At 45.7% G+C, this 20,286-nt stretch overlaps 1 long non-coding RNA gene across 9 annotated transcripts in view; it reads right to left on the reverse strand.

Moving 5' to 3' along the window:
- Nucleotides 1–1,558: 1,558 nt before the first annotated feature.
- Nucleotides 1,559–20,286, reverse strand: part of LOC148139958 (uncharacterized) — a 46,851-nt gene continuing 28,123 nt past the window's right edge. For all 9 annotated transcript variants that reach the window (XR_015753250.1, XR_015753254.1, XR_015753252.1 and 6 more), the window contains one exon: nucleotides 1,559–1,673. This is a non-coding gene — a long non-coding RNA (uncharacterized LOC148139958). The remainder of the gene's footprint in view (nucleotides 1,674–20,286) is intronic.

Below are 20,286 nucleotides of genomic sequence, written 5' to 3' on the forward strand. Positions count from 1 at the left end.
CCTCCTCGTGGGAGCACGAGGTAGCGCCAATACAATCATCGATGTAGCAGAGGAAAAGGTGGGGGGTGGTGCCAGTGTAGCTGCGGAAGATGGACTGTTCCACATATCTGATGAAGAGGCAGGCATAGCTGGGGCCCGTGTGGGTGCCCATGGCTACTCCTTTGGTTTGGACGAAGTGGGAGGTTTGGAAGGAGAAGTTGTTAAGAGTGAGGACCCAGTTCAGTCAGTCGAAGGAGGGTATCAGTGGAATGGTAGTGATTGGGTCGGCAGGAAAGGAAGAAGTGGAGGGCTTGAAGGCCTTCGTGATGGGGGATGGAGGTGTATAGCAACTGGATGTCCATGGTGAAGATAAGGATGGGGGCCGGAGAAGTGAAAATCATGGGTGGTGTCCCAAATGTAGGTGGGGAGTTCTTGGACTAAGGGGGACAGGACCGTGTCGAGGTATGCAGAGATGAGTTCGGTGGGGCAGGAGCAGGCTGAGACAATGGGTCGGCCGGGGCAGTCATGTTTGTGGATTTTGGGCAGGAGGTAGAAACGGGCGGTGCGGGGTTGTGGGACTATGAGGTTGGAGGCGGTGGATGGGAGATCTCCTGAGGTGATGAGGTTATGGATGGTCTGGGAGATGATGGTTTGGTGGTGGGTGGTTGGGTCATGGTCAAGGGGGCAGTAGGAGGAGGTGTCCGTGAGCTGGCGTTTAGCCTCAGCGGTGTAAAGATCAGTGCACCAAACTACCACTGCGCCTCCCCAATCTCACCATTAAACCAACAAAAACCTCCACCCCCATCCGCTCCAACACCAAACTCACCATCAAACTGGCAAAAACACCACCCCCACTTTGAGACAGTGGGAGATGAGCCAGTGTTTCTGCTGTCTGTATTGGCTGGAAATATGCAGAACATACTGCCTATTATGGTGGTGCAGGCAGAGGAGAAGATGAATAATTGATAAAAACAATTATATCAGATCTGAGGGAAGTAAACTTGCAGAGTTTGGGGGAAGTATAGGGAGTGAGAATATGGGATTCTGCTACAGAGAGCCAGTTTGGATTTGATGGGCCTCTCTCTGTGCTATAATGCATTTTATTTGAACTTGCTTAACTTGCTCTGGTCACCGATTAAATTGTCATTGAGGTAAATCTGCTCAGTGTTCCTACACAGACTAATACAGTCTGTCCTTCCACAGCAAGAGATGTTTACTGTTTTATACTGGGTTCGGGGGTGGGGGAGGGGAGGGGGGTGTAACGGTGTGTATAACAGTCTGCCAGCATTTATCCGAAATGGCAAAACACCAGTGCAGCCAAACTAGGGACCGACTCTGGAAATGTGGGGAATGCCAGAAGGGAATTCTTTACCCATCCCACCTGGAAACTGGCCAAACCAGTCAGACTGGGGAGAAGCTGTTGAGACACCAGTCAATTTACTCATAACCACAAGTTGAAGGATTTTTTTTCTCTTGTTCACATCAAGTAATGAACAATGGTTTTGGCAGTTCATAAAGTTTTGCATATAGAGAACTTAGTTTTGGAAATGTTCACAACATCATTGAACATGCAGATTCACACTGGGTAGAGACTTTTATTTTCCTTTATTCATTGCAAGAGTTGGATGTTGATTGGCTATTGACATCCATCCCTGAACCATGTATTCTGGGGTTTGTTTCTGATGCCTTGTTATCTATTGGGGATAAAAACAGTTTCAATTAGCTTTCTGTTAAATGCATGGCAATCAAGTCAATCCCATAACTCTCAGGCAGATTAGTTTCTTTTGAAGGGCTCTCCATCTCCCCAACCTCCTCCATCCTCACCCCCAACAGTACAATAATCTCACAGAGTTTCTTTGTGACTATGAATGAGACAATCTGATCAGCTGCTTCTTTCCATACTCCTATGTCGGGTTGGATCTTAAACTCCCCTTGCTGCAGTTGTGATCCTGCATCATTGTACAGCGTTGCTCGTATTTCATGTCTTGGCCTTTCAGTGTTCATGATACTGCATGTAGCTTCTTGTGTATGGGGCCGACGGTGTAAGAGTTTAGCTCTTTCTTTCCACCAACAGCAATAAAATTGTACTCCAACAAAACTTACAGATTAAAGCAGCATGAATACCTAAAAATGAGGTGTTAACCTGATGAAGTTCCCAAAGAGGACTACTTGTGTTCCAAACAGCATAAGCAGCAAGTGATAGACAGAGTGACGCAATCCGGGAAACAACAGAACAGATCGAAGATCTGCAGTCCAGCCATGGACTGTTGTCAATGAAGTCAGAGCACAGCTGGAGTTCTGAGGACAGTTCTCTTCAAGATATTACCCAACAAGAATGTCAGACTGGATTAATTATCATAAAACTCAAGTCCGTTTGATATTCATATATTTACAATCAGTGTTCAATTCACCAAATGTAGCTGAAGGTAAAGATAATCTTCAAGTGATTGTAACAGTGGAGACATCTGAATACTTGATCAGCAAATTAAAGCCTGTTGTGTTTAGATAGTAATAATTTTAAAGATATTTTTAAAAAGTAAGGTGACTTGAGTATAATGGAAGAAGGTGATTGGTGGGTAGCTGATAATCTTGTTTTAATCTGAAGTTAATTTAGGATTAGTTAACAAATAAACACATGGTAGGGAATCCCAGTCTCATGGAGTGCACATCCAGTTCCATGTGGGAAATCCAGGACACTTCTTGTGTGAGCGACAACCACAAGAACACGGAGGTGACACGGGAAATGTCAGGAACACTCGTTTGACCACAGCTAAAGTACTGCACACATTTCTGATCCCCTTATTCCAGGGTTAATGTGATCACACCAGAGAGGGTACAGAGGAGATTGATCAGAATGTTTCTCCGATTGGAAATTTCTGCTCTGAGGAAAAGTTGGATAGGCTGGGGATGATTTCCGAAAAGGATGAGCTGAGATTTAATTGAAGTGATAAAATGCTGAGGAATCCAGATCGAGTGGATAGGGAGGAGCTATTCATTAACAGAGAGGTCAGAAACTGAAGGTTTTAGATTGAAACTAATTCTCAGAAAGAAGGGGAGGGGAGACTTCATTTCACTCAGAGATGGTGAGGAGCAGGAACTCACTGATGGGGTGGCAGAGGCAGTAACCACCATCACATTAGGACAAAAGGTCATGGATGTAACTGAGATGCTGGAACATGCAGGGCTGCGGACTAAAGTCTGCAGAATGGGATCAATGTGATTTATTTGACATTTCTCCAGCATATTAAACTCAAGTCGAATTTGAGAATTTATGAGCATCATCAGACTTGATATCCAAATGTCGGAATAAATTTATCAGAAAGTTGCAGCACAGATCGCGGCCACTTGGCCCATCCTGTATGTGTTGGCTGTAATAGAACTATCCAGGCTTTACAGCATTCTGTACTCACCATTGACAGCAACAATTTCAGACTGTGAACTCTGCCCTCTATGTTCTTATTATCTGTTTTTCAATGTATTTCTTTGACAGCTGCACACCTTGTTTCCTAGTTTCAATCCCAGCCCGAACTCTATTCCCTGTGGCCTTGAGGGACTACCATTTCTGCTGTTTAATCTCTCCTGCCTTCCCCTATGTGACAGACTGTCTTTTTGTCCTTGTCTCACCCCCACCTTGCTTACAACCTGTTAAATTTCTGATGGTTCCCAGACCTCTGTGACTTCACTGTGTTCCCTGGGTCAATGGCACGAGTTTGAATTCTCTTCCTCCAGAGATAATTGGAAATCTTTCTGGTTGCAGTTTGCCCCAGATTTTATTTTTAAAAACAGAGCATTTGTATCAGAGTCAAATATTTGTGAGCCTTCATCCACAATTCCGAGCATTTGGATGTAATCTGTGACCCTCCCACAGATGTGCAGGTTTGCTCTATTGGCTGTGCTAACATGGCCTGTAGTGTGCAGGTTTAGCGGGTTGGGTTAGCCATGGTAAATGAGAGGTTATGGGGATAGGGTGGGAGAGCAGGTCATTGCAGACTCGATGAGCTGAGTAGCCTCTTTCTGCACCTCAGGGATTCAAACGAGTTGTGATTGTCATCACATTTTCCTGATGCCCGGTTCATTCAGCTCAGGTACACATGCTGCCTTTGTGTTTCTGTGGGTTCTCACTCAATCCTTTCCTTCTGTTTTACATCAATTTCACACTTTACGTGAGGGTGAGAATGAATTTTTAAATACAAATACTCCAATCGAAACCCACACAGGTCAGGAACTGTTTTTGCTGCTGGCATCACTCACAAAGAACAGTAAAATAAAGGTTCAGTCACAAATCTTTAGATTAGATTAGATTAGATTAGATTAGATTACAGTGTGGAAACAGGCCCTTCGGCCCAACAAGTCCACACTGACCCGCCTAAGCGAAACCCACCCATACCCCTACATTTACCCCTTACCTAACACTACAGGCAATTTAGTATGGCCAATTCACCTGACCCTGCACATCTTTGGATGGTGGGAGGAAACCGGAGCACCCGGAGGAAACCCACGCAGACACGGGGAGAACGTGCAAACTCCACACAGTCAGTCGCCTGAGTCGGGAATTGAACCCGGGTCTCTGGCGCTGTGAGGCAGCAGTGCTAACCACTGTGCCACCGTGCTGCCCACGAAGTAATCTAATCTAATCTAATCTTATAGGAACACAGAGGTTATAATCACCAAGAGAGTCTAAACAGCTTAAAACTCTTTTCTCAAGAGGAGGCTGAGAGACAACCTGGTACAAGTAGGAAGCTTTGTGCCTGTGTTTTCAGAGATTCGTGGTTGAAATCATTGGGATGGAAGCAGGTTTTATTGCCCCAGGTCATCAAAGGTGCTATCTAAATGTGCATCTTTCTTTCTGTCTTTCAGTCTGAGTTAACAATCAGATGGGTTGGTCAGTGTCTGAGTGTTTTCCAAATCTCTGATTGAATCTGTCTCCCCCCACAATCTCAGGTGCCTCACCACTCACTGGGTCATGGAGAAACTCTGCCGTTACAATGAGAACTGTCTTTGCTGTCACCGCTCCTTGTGCTTCCGCCTAATCCCCACTTCCCCTCATTAAATCCCAGCTGCCTCTAGCCCACCCACAAGGGCATGTTGAAGAGCATGACAGGAGAATGGATTGAAACCGAGAGTTCAATAGCCAGAATGAAAGAGGAAGGAGGAAATAAACCGGGTTTGTGGATCCCCTGGGATACAGACTCCAGGCTGAGTCCATTGTGGGCATTCCCGCAGTAATACGAGACAGCATGCCACGATGACAGTTAAACCTGGGTGGCAGGAGAGGTACACTGAACATTAGCAGGTTTAAGCTCAACCACAGGAGGTTTGTTCAGTCAGTAACAGTGTTTTAGACATGGATGTGAAGTGAGCAGCAAGGGGAAATGTTGACACAAGCTGCAGATGGACAACTTTCACTGGAAGGGGAGGTGGACATTCAGCCCCTCAACCCTGCTCTGCCATTCAAAACTCTCTAAACTCATCAATAAACTCCTCTGCAACAGACAAGATGAATATTGAAAAACTAACCATCTGCAAATGCTGGGAAATCAGAAATAAAATAAAGAAATTTTCAGCAGGTCTGGCAGCATCAGTGGAGAGTGAACCTTTGGGACCAGTGACCGGTCAGGTGACCAGCTGCAGCTGACCATTCTGCCTTTTCTGTAACACTCTCTGGAACAGGTTCTGGTGCGAGGGGAATGAGACGGTCAATAAAAACTGAGAAAACAGGAGGACATGCTCAATCAGAATAAAACACATTTTGGTCTTTCACTTTTAATTCAACTGCAAAAGTTATTCATTAACATTACATAAATAATAGGCCAGAAATCAACTCTTCATGTCACTGGGTCTCGGAAACTGTGTTAATTCTGACCTTGACCAGCCTACATGTGAATCCAGACCCTGAATAATGGGGTTGACCCTGGACCATCTTCTTGGCAGTCAGAATGAATGAGAAATGCTGCCCCAGCAAGTGATGCCATGATCCCATGAACAAACAAAATAAATCCAATCGCTGTGGTTACTTGTGAACTTGCCGGTGTTTCACAAAGCTGGATATCTGAGTGAATTGCTTCCCAACCTCAGAGCAAGTGAATGGTCTCTCCCCAGTGAGTATTCACTGGAGTACAGTGAGGCTGGATGGTGTCCTGAACCCAGCCGCACAGTGAGAGCACCTGAATGGTCTCGTACTGGTCTCCTGTGACCGGGAGAGATGATATTCACCATCCCAAGGGATACTGGGTAAAGATACCTCCAAAAGGGATCTATTGAGAGTAGACCAGGAGAAACTGCTCTCTTTCATGAAAGAATCAATAATGAGGAGGCACCGATGTCAAGGCATTGACAAAAGAAGCACATGAAACATGATACAAAGTGTTTTCATGCAGAGAAAGTTTATGGTCAGGAATGCACTGCCAAAGAGTACAATGGGAGCCAGGTATAATGAAGAGAATAGAATTGAACAGAACAGTTATTGGAAGAGGATGAATGGGAAGGTTTATGGGGTAAAGGTAGAAGAATAGCATTCGGTGAGGTGATCCTTTGGAGAGCTGATGAGCCAATCAGCCTCCTTTTGTGCAGTAACAATTCTGTGGATATTTAATTCTGAGCCCTCTAGGGAAATATCAGGGCAGGGTTTGTAAAGAGGTCAAATTGAATGAGGGTCTTGGTGAACAAAAGCGAGACACAGATACAGAGAGGTTTTAGGATAGATTGAATCAAATGTTACCAATTTGCATGGCAACCAACATTACAGCAGTTACAAATGGGATTCAATAAGAGAGTGGAATTAGAGCAGCAAATAAATCTTGAACATTTATGCAGCTAAAGGGGATTTTGGGTAAAGACACCGCAGTTAGTGCTTATTTCATTCAAGACATATCAGCCAGGGTGCACGTCGTTCTATATCTATCCTATTGAGCTCTTGAAGAATTTTGTTCATTTCAAGTGTTTCATATTTCAGTCCTCCAGAGAAGACAGCTTCAGGCTCCTCAATCTCTCCTGACAGGACAAAGCTGCTAATAGAATTCAATTCACTGGGGAATGTTACTGACTGCTTCATGGATTGGAATTGGCAACTAAGACTGTAAGGTTACTGTATAAACTATCTTCAATTGTATTGCCAGATTGCCAGACACATGTGGGGCTTTAAGAAAAATAACAACTTACAGGCATTGAGTGTCAGAGCGCCCACTGTTGTGTGGGCATCCTGTTTAGATACAATCTATTGATAATTGTTAGAATCAACTTATACCGACTCCATAGAAGTGGTCAGAGCATTATAACGGTCATCGAAGCTGGTAACACATTTCCCATGGGTTAAAAGTCGTATATGATAGAGTAGGAGCGAGGTTGGCTAGTAAGCTCCAGTTATTCAAAATCATCCTAATTTACTTTCAGAAACAAGTGAGAGAAAGCCACATGATTGCATTAGTCCAAATTGAGAATTTCAGGAGAACTAAAGGGAGAGTTGGTGTTGGGAGCTGTAGTAATGAAGGAGATAAATTTGTTTTACAGAGAGTTCACAGATGGGAAACTCAGCTTTAACATCACATTTAACGCACCCAATTCCGCACGTCCCGAACATTATACATAATATGGAAGGGGAAAGCAGCATTCCCAGCCCAGAGAAACCATTTGTGTTGTGCATGTGGTTGAAGATTTAACTGGTCATGTCATTTGGGAAGACACCAATGTGAAAAGACCAGGTCGAGGTTGTGTAAATGTGGGGATTGTGGGAAGGAATTCACTTACCCCTCCCAGCGGGACACTCACTGACACAGTCACACTGGGAAGAGGCTGGTCACCTGCCCCATGTATGGGAAGGGATTTACTCGCTCTTGCAATCTGCTGAGGCACCAGAGAGGGCACAGAGGATTTAGACTCTTCACCTGTGTTAGAAACGACCACAAAGTGCTGAACGGAACTAGACCTCTCAGAGTTCTGTGCCCAGTTATTCCTATCCAGCAGGGTTTAGGAATATGAGGACACAGCAGTCAGTCTTCACAGTGGAGGATACGAAGACCATGCCAGTAATTGATAAGGAGACTGAGGAAGGTGAGGACCTAGAAAGACCATTATCACGAAAGAGTTAGAGCTGGGCAAGCTAATGGAGCTAAAGGTAGACAAGTCTCATTGCCCTGATGGAATACATCCCAAGATACCAACAGAGTTAGGGGGAGAAATAGCAAATGCACTTAGTCATAGAATCCAACAGCAGAGACAGGCACTTTGGCCCAAACTGGCCCATGCCGATCAGAATGTCCATCCACGCTAACCCCATTTCCATGCACTTGGTTCATCTGCTCCTGATGAAGGGCTTTTGCCCGAAACGTCGATTTCGAAGCTCCTCGGATGCTGCCTGAATTGCTGTGCTCTTCCAGCACCACTAATCCAGAATCTGGTTTCCAGCATCTGCAGTCATTGTTTTTACCTTGCTTCTGAAACTTTCCTATCCATGTATTTGTCCAAATGCCCTTTAGATGTTGTTAACAGACCAGCCTCAACTACTTCCACTGGCAGCTCATTCCATATACATACCACCCTCTGTGTAGAACAGTTGCCCCTCAGGTTCCCTTTTAGTCTTTCTCCTCTAACCTTAAACTGATACCCTCCAGTCCTTATTCCCTGGGAAAAAGACTGAGTGCATTCACCTTACCCAGGCCTCTCATGATCTTATACACTTCTTTAATATATTCCCCCTCGGTTTCCTCTGCTATAAACAAAAACGTCCTCGCTTGTCTAACCTCTCCCTGTAAGTCAGACCCCTGAGACCTGGCATTATCCTTGTAAATTTCTTCTGTACCTTTCCAGTTTAATAACTCAAACCTACACTGCATCCATCACATTTCCTGTGTTTCCCCACGGCGCTGGAACCGACGTGACAACACCAATGGATTACAATCCATGATCGATAATTCACTCCATTACAACAATCCCATTTTCACAGCTTTTTCCATGATGCAGGAATCCTTTTGTCTTTCTGGTTTCATGGTTAATTGTCCTCATACAAAACCAATCTGGGGCTTAACTGTTCCTGGGAAATGTGTCATGATTTTTAAGACTTTCAAAAACCAATGAAATCTCTCTCCACAGTCCCCGCTAACACAGACTTCGCTGTCTCAGTACTTTTTCCAGTCACACTGACATTTGAAATATTCGTCCACGGACAGAATGCACACCTTTCCATCCAGATGAAAAGGCCAATGATATCCAGATCGGCACGGATCCAGTAACCATCAAAATTGAACATGAAATTCAATGTGAATTTCTCAACTGCAAATCCCCCCTTTCAGTACTCTACAACAGAGAAAACAGAAAGTGCTGGAGCTCCTCAGCAGGTCTGGCAGCATCTGAAATGGTGAGAGATGCAGGAAACATTGCAGCCTTGAAGAAGTGTTTCAATGATCACACCAGGCACGTGCGCTTGATAACCAGTATGGAGAAGATGGGGGCATTGTGTTCAACAGTTTTATACCAGAGACTCTGTCCCATTCTATTCCGTGTTTCTCTGAGATTCCCTCTTTTCAGAAGCAGGCAGGAGTGGGAAGCAGTGGAGAATGTAAATGATGTGTGACCTTCCTAGTGAGAGGATTCGAGTACCGGAGCAGGGATCCCTTTCGGGAAGGACCTTAGTGAGACCACACCTGGAGTACTGCATGTACCTTTGTTCCCCTTTCCCAAGGGGAGCTAGCCTGGTTATTGAGAGAGAGTAAAGGAGGGTCACCAACCTGACTCCTGGGATGTGTAGATAGTTAAGGGCTGCAGATGCTGGAAGTCAGAGTTTATACAATGTGGATCTGGGGAAGTGCAGCAGGTCAAGCAGCATCAGAGGGGCAGGAAAGTTGATGTTTTGGGTCAGGACACTTTGTCAGACCGAATGAATAGTCCTGACCCGAAACATCAACATTCCAGCCCCATCGTATCCATGCTGGTCATCAAGCGCCTATTTATTCTAGTCCCACGTTCTGGCACTCCGTGAAACATCTTGGTGTGATCATCTAAACACTTCTTCAAGGCTGCAATGTTTCCTGCATCTGTCACCATTTCAGATGCTGACAGACCTGCTGAGGATGTCCAGCAATTTATGTTCTTATTATAGATTTCCACCATTTTGCTGAAGCACATAGAGTCATAGACATGTATACAGTTCCATATTTTGTTGACTCACATTTCTGAGATGGCAGGACTGATGGCTGAAGAGGGACTCAATCCTCGTTTAATCCTCCTTTTCTTTGGCTTTCTGAGCTGCTGACTACATCACTAATATTCTACCTCCCATTCCCTGACCTGAATCGTACCCATCTAAGCCGACACTTTAGTTCCCAACCCCCTGCCAGACTAGGTAAAACCTCACCAAAGGAACTGCAAAAGCCCCCATCAGATTTGTCTCAGCTCTGCCCAGGGGTAACCGGTCAGGCTGGTATAGGACCCACCCAGAAACAGTCCAAGTGCCTGAAGAATCTAAACCTTTCTCTGGTACACCATTTCCCCAGCCACACATCCAGCTGATCTACCCTCTTATTCCTGCTCTCACGAGCACATGGCACTGGGAGTAAGTCTGACCTTATTACATTTCAGGAGCTACATTTCAATGCATCTCTGCTCTCCCTATATCTAGCTTTCAGGCCCTCATCCCTCTGTTTAGCGATGTTGTTGGTATCTGTGTGTTCCACCACCATGGGCTGTTTAACTTCCAGCTCCAGAAAGCCCTGCACCCGCTCCATGATATTGCGGATCCTAGCTTTATGGAGGTAACATACCATCCTGGATTCATGTCTGTGGTCACAGCAGTGCCTGCCCTAACCCTGAGCATTGAATCCCCTGTCACTATAGCCGCGTTTCCTCTCTTTCCTCCCGCTCTTTGCAGCGGAGCTCTCTGTGGTGGCATGACCCTAGCTGGTGCTGATTTCCCGAGAAGCTACCCCACCGATTCCCGCCCTTACAGAATCCCAAGCGGGATACAGTATCTGTATGAGAAGGGGATGACCACTGGGGACTCCTGCACCCCCTTCCTGAGCCTTTTACTTGATCTGATGGTCACCCATTCCCTTTCTGCCTGTGTAGCCCTCACCTGCAGTGTGACTAACTCACTAAACGTGCTGTCCATACATTCTCAGATGCTCCACTGTGAGTCCACTAACAGCTCCAGGTCTGAAAAGCAGTTTCCCAGTTACTGCAGATGGACACACTTGCAGCACACATAGCCGTCAGGCACACTGGAAGCGTCCCTTATTTCCCACACTGTACAAGAGGACCACACCGCGGGTCTGAGGTGCCCTATCACAACATCTCTCTACATTCATCTCGTTACTCCCATTAAGAAAATTTAAATGAGTGAGCAACCTTCCTTCACTTCAAACATGTACATTATGATAAAAAATATTTTACTTCAGCAGATATGTCATACTTTAAAAACTTAAATACTCCGCAGGTATCACTGAGAAATTGGCTGTTCCCATTGGGACCACGTGAATTACTGAATGGCCTGAACTAAACTTGAGTTTCAGCTTCACCTTCTCCCAGTCTCACCTCACTCTGTTTACACCCAACTCCAAAACACTCTCATTAAGCCAAGCAGCACTCTCAGTACAGCCTTGTCATTTTCAATGTCTGCTCACACCGACACTGCCCTCAGCCTCCTGTACTGTTCCAATGCATCTCAATGGGAGCTCAGGAACAGCATCTCATCTTTCAGTTCAGCCCTTTGTAACCCCAGAGTCAACATGGACTTCAGCAGTTTCTGGATGAACAGACAGTTGTCAGAATCTGGAACGTTCCACCTGAAATGGTGCTGGAATTTGAGTCCACAAGGAAATTCAAGGAGAAGCTTGCAGGAAATTGGAAGTAGGGAGTTTACAGGTTAACATCATGAAGTGGGTGACTGGGACTAAATCTGGCATTTGGATAAATCTGTGCTCTCTCTCAGGCCAATACCTCCTTCCACAGCTGCAGGGCCAAGAATTGAACACATACCCAAAGGGTGATCTGACCAGGAACTTGAACATCTTTCTGATTTTTGCTTGACAAAACTATTGGTGATATTTTCCCAGACTGAATAAACCTTTCTCGTTCCACAGTTAAATGCCAATGATATTCAGATCCTGATGACTCCGCTGACTGTAGAAACTTGTTTTTGAGATCCCAGTCTCAATTATTCTCAATTAATATCCTAGAAAATGAATTCGCAAAACAAAGCTCACAATCAGTGCAAGGTGAATAGTGAAGGCGAACACTTCTCTTGGTATGTGTTTGATGTGTAAACGCTCATCTTCAAATCACCCCCCCCCCCAAAAGAGGACATGTGCCTGCGCCTTGCTGTACCTTGCCCCAAATAAAGATGGCGGCCATAACCCAGGACCTCTCACTGCCTGAGGCCCACAGCTGTTTTCCTCTTTGCTGCAAATGTGGGACCAAGATTTTCTAATTCAGATTAACGACCTGCACAGTGTATGACTAAACCCTCCCAGACTACACTGATACATCTCATCCGGTTTCTGCTGCCACTCTCCCCTTTCCGCCTCCTGCAAACACCAAGGGTCATCACGGGTTCTGTGACCCTTCATCAGAACCGATAACAGCTGGGAAAAGTAGAATCCCTACAGAGTGGAAACGGGCTCTTCGGCCTAACAATTACACACCCACCCTCCGAAGTTCATCCCACCCAGACCCATTCCCCTCCCTATTACTCTCCATTTCCCCGGACTAATGCACATCCCTGAACACTACGGGAAACTTAGCTGGGCCAATTCACCGAACCTGCACATCTTTGGACTACAGGAGATAGGGGTTAAAGAGTAAATAATAGGTGGGGACAGAGCGCAAAGAGAGACAGGAACATTTGGAAAGACAAAGGAGTGAATAACAATCTGGTGGGAGGGTGGAAAGCGGTTAGTGGAGGAGACAGGAACCTGGTAGCATCTGAGTGGCTGTGGTGGAAATGGTGACTGATGAGTTACATTGTAGCTGCAAAAAGGTCCCGGAGCTTCAAGTTGCCCGTCACTTTAACACACAAGACTGTTCCCTGTCCAACATCTCTGTCTCATGCTTACTGCGGTGTTCCAGTGAAGCTTGATACAAGCTGGCAGAACACTCCAGAACATACCAAATGGTCTCCTATTTCAAGGACTGCAATTTCCCCTCCCATGTGGTCAATAATGCCCTCCAGTGTATCTCCTCCGCTTCTCACACCACTGCCTTTGAACCCCACCCTTCCAACCCCAACAAGGATGGGATCCCCCCCACTCCTCACCTTCCACCAAGATACAACACATCATCCTCTGCCATTTCCACCACCTACAATCAGACCCCACCAGAGATATGTTTCCCTCCCCTCCCCTTTCAGCATTCCACAGAGACCATTCCCTCTGTGACTTTCTCGTTAGGTCCACGCTCCCCACCAACCCATCCTCCACTCCCAGCATCTTCGCTTGCCACTGCAAGTAGTGTAAAACCTGTGCCCACACCGCCAAGGCACCAAAGGATCCTCCCACATCCAGCAGAAATTTCCCTGCCCACCCAAACACCTCAACTATTGTGTCCTTTGCACTCAATGTGGTCTCCTCTACACTGGGGAGTCAGGACGCCAACTTGTGGAATATTTCAGGGAATATTTCTGGGGCACATGCACCAACCAACCCCACCGCCTTGTGGCCGACCACTTCAGCTACATCCCCTCCGCCCCCACGCTGCCAAGGACATGCAAGTCCTGGGTGTCCTCCACGCCCAAATCCAAGCCACCCGACGCCTGGAGGAAGAACACCTCATCTTCCACCTTGGAACCTTTCAACCACACGGCATCAAGGTTCCCTCATCTCCTCTCCCCCACCTTATCACAGATTCAACCCTCCAACTCGGCACTGGCCTCTTGAACTGTCCCACCTGTCCATCTTCCTTCCCAATTATCCATTCGACCCTCTCACTACTACCCCATCTACCGCTACCTAGTCTCTTTGTAGCTCCCTTCCCCCCAACCCCAAACACCCCTCCCTATTTATCTCTCAGCCCTCTTCCCCCAACTCCCACATTTCTGATGAAGTGCTTATATGCCCAATATGTCAATTCTCCTGCTCCTTGGATGCTGCCTGACCTGCTGTGCTTTTCCAGCGCCACACTTTAACATAAGCTGGAAGAACAACACCTCATCTCCCAGTCGGGGACCCTACAATCCTCTGGCTTCAACATCAAATTCAATAATTTTAGGTCGTGAACTCTCCCACGTCCTAGTGTCCTTGCCCCTTACCCCACACACCAGGCCTTGTTATTACATAGCCTGGCATTACACACTACCTATGGTTAGCCACTAACAGTCCCCATAAACAGCTATTCACCGTCTTCCCCCCCACCCCCCCAGCCAAATCGTTATCCACTCTTTTGTCCAACTGCTCTTATCTCTCTTTGGACTCTATTCCCCCCCCCCTATCATTTACTCCTTAACCCCTACCTTCTGCATAAAAACCAACATTTTTTTCTCAGTAGCATCGGTTCCTGAGGATGTCACCGAATCCAACATGCGAACCGATTTCACTTCACAGATGCTGCCAGATCTGCTGAGCTTTTCCAGTACTTTCAGTTGTTGTGTGTGATTTACAGCATCCACAGTTCTTTCAATTTACCCGGAGTATCTAATTCAGGTCTAGCAGACTGAAACAGTGTTTATCAACCCTCCCAGTCAACATTAACTCCATCTCTCTCCCAGTCTCTGCTGTCTCTCCCACTCCCTTCACACTCACTGAGTCCCCCCTCACAGTGACACAGTGCCTGCAAAGCCGATGGTCATGTGGTGGCCTGCTGGACCCACCCCTCATTCACTCCCATTGGCTGGAAGATCACGCCAACTCTCCGATTGGTCTGAAGCTGTGTCAATCAGCCAGGCCCCATTGTGACCTGAGTGGTGGGATCCTCCCAGGTGCATCAGAGGCTGAGGGGTGACCTCAGAGGTTTATAAAATCAGGAGGGGCATGGGTAGGATAAATAGACAAGGTCGTTTCCCTGGGGTAGGAGAGTCCAAAATGAGAGGGCATAGGTGTAACATGAGAGGGGAAGAATTTAAAATGGATCAGAGGGGCAGTTTTTTTTCCCACCGAGGTTGGTGCGTGTATGGAATCTTCTGTCGGGAAGTGGAGGATGTTGGTACAATTATACCATTTGGCATCTGGATGGGTATATGAATAGGAAGGGTGTAGAGTGATATGTGCCAAGTGTTGGCAAATGGGACTTAGATTAGGTTGGGATATCTGGTCAACATGGACCAGTTTAACCAAAGGGTGTATTTTCATGCTGTACATCTCTACAGCTCTGCCCTGTGATGAGCTTCATCATTCATAGTGAATGAGACAGTATCACAGAGCACAGGGGCTGGGAGCTATTCAGCCCATTGGGGCTGTACTCTCTCCCTCTGGAGATGGTACCAGTCAGTTCCAACTCACCTCCCATTTGGACATAGCCTTCCAAATCCTTCCTTAAAAAGTTAAATTTCAAATTTGTTTTGACAATAGCTACTGAATCTGCATTCAGCTGTCTTTCAAACTATTCCAGATGCTCAGAACTTAGTGAGTAAAATAATCTTCACATTTTTAACCTGCATTATTTGCCAGTTACCTGAAAGTAGTTACTAAAAATTGTGACGTTAAAAATTTCTCACTCTGTCTCTCTATAAATGAAATATCCTGGAAACAAATCAACTACTGGTCGAAATCACTGCTTATCCTTCTCAGCTCCAAGGAGAATTGTCTGACCTTCTGCTAACTCTCCATAAAAGAGAAACCTACCTTAATTTTAAATTATTAGTGTCGTAGAGATGTACAACACAGAAACAAACCCTTCAGTCCAAATTGTCCATGCCGACCAGATATCCTAAATTAATCTCGTCCCATATGCCAGCACTTGGCCCATAGCCTTCTAAACCTTTCCCAATCACATATTCAATGAGATGTGTTTTAAATGTTGTAACTGTACCAGCCTCCACACTTTCTCTGGCAGCTCATTCCATACACGTGTCACGTTCAGCTTGAAACTTTGCCCCTAATATCCCTTTTCAATCTTTTCCCTCACGCCTGTGCTTTCTAGTTTTGGATTCACCTAAACAGGAATAAGACCCGAGCTGTTTACCTTATCCATGCCCCTCACGATTTTATCAACCTCTATGGTCATCCCTCAGCATCCGATTCTCCAGTGAAAACAGCCTCAGCCTATTCAGCCTCTCCCTATAGCTCAATCCCTCAACCTTGGAAACATCTTTGCACATCTTTTCTGAATCCTTTCAAGTTTCACAATATCATTCCGATAGCGGGGAGACCAGGACTGAAAGCAGAATTCCAGAAGTGACTGAATCAATGTCCTGTACAGGCGCAAAATGACGTCACAACTCCTGTACTCAATGCACTGACCGATAAAGGCAAGAATACTAAACACCTTCTTCACTACCCTGCCTATCTATGATTCCACTTTCAAGGAACTATGAACCTGCACTCCAAGATCTCTTAGTTCAGCAACACCGCCCAGGACCTTCCCATTAAGTGTAGAAGTCCGGCCCTGATTTGCTTTTCCAAAATGCAGAACCTCACATTTATCTAAATTAAATTTCATCTGCCACTCCTCAGCCCATTTGATCGGAGTCTCATTGTACTCTCAGGTAATTTTACTGTCCATTGCACCTCAAATTTTGGTGGCTACTTTAAACCTACTAACCATAGCTCCTATATTCACATGGAAATCATTGATATAAATGACAAAAAGCAGTGGACCCAGCACCCAGCCTGACAGCATTTTGCTCACCACAGGCTTCCAGTCCTAAAAGCACCCTTCACCAAGACATTGACTGCTCAGCAAGGTTAGAGCTCATGGAATACAGGGAGAACTAGCCAATTGGGATCCAGAACTGGCTCAAAGGCAGAAGACAGAGGGTGGTGGTGGAGGATTGATTTTCAGACTGGAGGCCTGTGACCAGTGGAGTGCCACAAGGGTCGGTGCTGGATCCACTACTTTTCGTCATTTATATGAATGACTTGGATGTGAACATAGCAGGCATAGTTAGTGAGATGACACCAAAGTTAGAGGTGTAGTGAACAGTGAAAACATTTACCTCAGAGTACAACGGGATCTTGATCAGATGAGTGAATGGGCTGAGGAGTGGCATTTGGGGAAATCAAATCTTAGCAGGACTTATACACTTAATGGTAAGGTCCTGAGGAGTGTTACTGAACAAAGAGACCTTGGAGGGCAGGTTCATAGCTCCTTGAAAGTGGAGCCACAGGTAGATAGGATAGTAAAGGCAGCATATGGTTAGAACATTACATAGAGGAGTTGGGAGGTCATGTTGTGGCTGTACAGGGCATTGGTGAGGTCACTATTGGAATATTGCGTACAAATCTGGTCTCCTTCCTATTTGAAGGATGTTGTGAAACTTGAAAGGGTTCAGAAAAGATTTACAAGAAAGTTACCAGGATTGGAGGATTTGAGCTCAGCTGGGGGTTGAATAGATTTTGAATAGACTGGGGCTATTTTCCCTGGAGCGTCGGAAGCTGAGAGGTGAGCTTATAGAGGTATATAAAATCATGAGGGGCATGGATAGGATAAATAGACAAAGTCTCTTCCCTGGGGTGGTGGATCCCAGCACTAGAGGGCATAGGTTTAGGGTGAGAGGGGAAAGACTTTAAAGAGACTTGTGGGGCAACGTTTTCACAGAGGGTGGTACGTGTATGAAATGAGCTGCCAGAGGAAGTGGTGGAGGTTGGACGAATGCAACATTTATAAGGCATCTTGATGGGTATATGAATAGGAAGGATATGGGCCGGGTGCAGGCAGGTGGGACTAAATTGCGTTGGGATATCTGGTCAGCATGTACTGGTTGGACCGAAGGGTCTCTGCTTCTGTGTTGTACATCTATGACTCTTTGATCTTCCAGCCAATTTTGTATCCAAATAGCTTGCTCCGCCTGTATTCTATGGTGTTGAACTTGCTAACCAGTCTGTTATGTGGAACCTTGTGTCTTTCTCAAGTCCAAGTTAATGACTTTCATGCACAAAGCCGTGCTGGCTATCCCTAATCTTTTCTTGCCTTTCCAATGACATGTAAATTCTGTCCCTGAGAATCCCTTCCAACAACTTGCCTGCCACTGACTTCAGGCTCACCGGTCTATAGTTACCTGGCTTTTCCTTACTACCTTTCTCAAATAATGATTTGGAGATGCCAGTGTTGGACTGGGGTGTACAAAGTTAGAAATCACACAACACCAGGTTATAGTCCAAACGGTTTAATTGGAAGCACACTTCCAATTAAACCTGTTTGACTATAACCTGGTGTGTGATTTTTAACTTTCTCAAATAATGGCACCCATCTTCCAGCACCTTGTCTGTGGCAATCGATGATACAAATATCTCAGCGAGGGGCCCAGCAATCACTTCCTTGGCTTCTCACAAAGTTCTGGGATACACCTGCTCAGATTCCTGGGATTTATCCACCTTTCTGCTTTTTAAGACATCCAGTACCTCCTCCACTGTAATATGAACAATTGCCAAGTTATCACTGTTTATTTCTCCAAACTCTCTAGCTTCCATATCATTTTTCAGTAAAAACTGATGTGAAATACTTACAGAATCTCTCCCACCGCCTGCGGTTCCATAGACAGCCTTACTGATTTTTGAGGGTTGCTATTCTCTGCCTGGTTACTCTTTTGTCCATAGTATATTTGTTGAATCTCTTTGGATTCTCCTGAAACCAATTTCCCAAGCTATCTCATGTCCTCTTTTTGCTCTCCTGGTTTCCCGAGAGTATCCTCCTCTAGGGAGTCACACAAACACAGCTCTCCATACCTGCCATATCCCTCCTTCATTTTCTTGACCAGAGTCTCAATTTCTCTAGTCATGCAGCATTCTCTACACCTACCAGCCTTGGCCTTAACAGGAAAATACTGTGTCTGTACTCACATTATCACAGGCCTATGGAGGCATTGGCAGATGTGGACATCAAAACAATTAATCATTCTCAGTAAAGAGGTACTGTTGAAAAAGCTAAGAGCCCAAAGGTAGATGGGTCTCCTGGCCCTGATAGAATGCATCCCAGAGATGGCGGGGGGAAATAGCAAATGCTCGTGATTATTCACTAAAATTTGTTCGACTCTGGGACAGTTCCGACAGATTGGCAAGCTGCAAACGTGATCCCACTTATTCTAAAAAAATGCATAGGGTGCTGGTGAGGCCACACCTGGAGTCCTGTGTACAGGTTTGGTCTCCTTACTTCTGCAAGGATGTTCTGGCACTGGAGGGAGTGCAGATGAGGGTCACTAGTTTGGGCCTGGAGTTGAGAGGGTTGGTGTATGTGGAGAGATTTAGGACTGAGTTCAGGAGGAACTTCTGCAGCTAAAGGGTTGTGAATCTGTGGAATTTGCTGCTGAGTAAAGCAGCTGAGGCTTTCATCTTGAATGTCTTTAAGGCGAAAGGTAGATTTCTGAACAGGTAAGCAATTAAGGGTTACAAGTAAGAGCAGGAAAGTGGAGCTGAGGCCATGAAAAGATCAGCCCTGGTCTTACTGAATGGCAGAGCAGGCTTGAGGGGCCAGATTGCTTACTCCTGCTCCTCTTCCTTATGTTCCCCCTTTCCAGCCATCCCTTTCCCTGGAAATAACCTCCCGCAAACAAATTTTGCAAGTTCTTACCTTGTGCCATTGAAATTGTCCAATTTAGAAGGCTACCTATTAGATCTGGTCTATTATTTTCTGTAACTATTTTAAAGCTAGTAGAATTATCAGAGAATCCAGACAGCGTGGAAGCGGGCCATTCAGCCCATCACATCCACGCTGAACATCAGAGCCTTCTACCCTACCCCTATAACGTTGCAATTCCAATGAGCAATCGACCTGGCCAGCACATCCCTGAACACTATGGGCAATTCTGCCTGGATAACCCACCCATCCTACATATCTTTGGACTGTGGGAGGAAACCAGAGCAACCAGACGAAACCCAAGCAGACAACCACAACAAGGTGATCATCCCTTTCTTATTTCCCAGTTCCATCCAAATAACTTCACTGAAATACTCCCAAGAATATCCTCCCTGAGCACAACCATAAAGGTATCCCTAATCCAAAACGCCATTCCGCCTCCTCTCGTCCCCCTTTCTATCCTTCCCATTGCATCTATACCCTAGAACATTAAGCTGCCAGTCCTATCCATCACTGAGCCACGTTTCTGTAATATCCATGATATCCCAGTCCCATGTTCAAAACCATATCCTCAGCTCATCTGCCTTCCCTGTCGGGCCTCTTGCACTGAAATAAATGCAGTGAAACTGCTCTGTCCCACCTCGTTCTGTGCCTTGCCCT

Source organism: Chiloscyllium plagiosum, unplaced genomic scaffold (assembly GCF_037043375.1).
Source record: "Chiloscyllium plagiosum isolate Xiang-an unplaced genomic scaffold, Cpla_swu_hap1 HiC_scaffold_36, whole genome shotgun sequence".
In the NCBI taxonomy this organism is placed as follows: Eukaryota; Metazoa; Chordata; class Chondrichthyes; order Orectolobiformes; family Hemiscylliidae; genus Chiloscyllium; species Chiloscyllium plagiosum.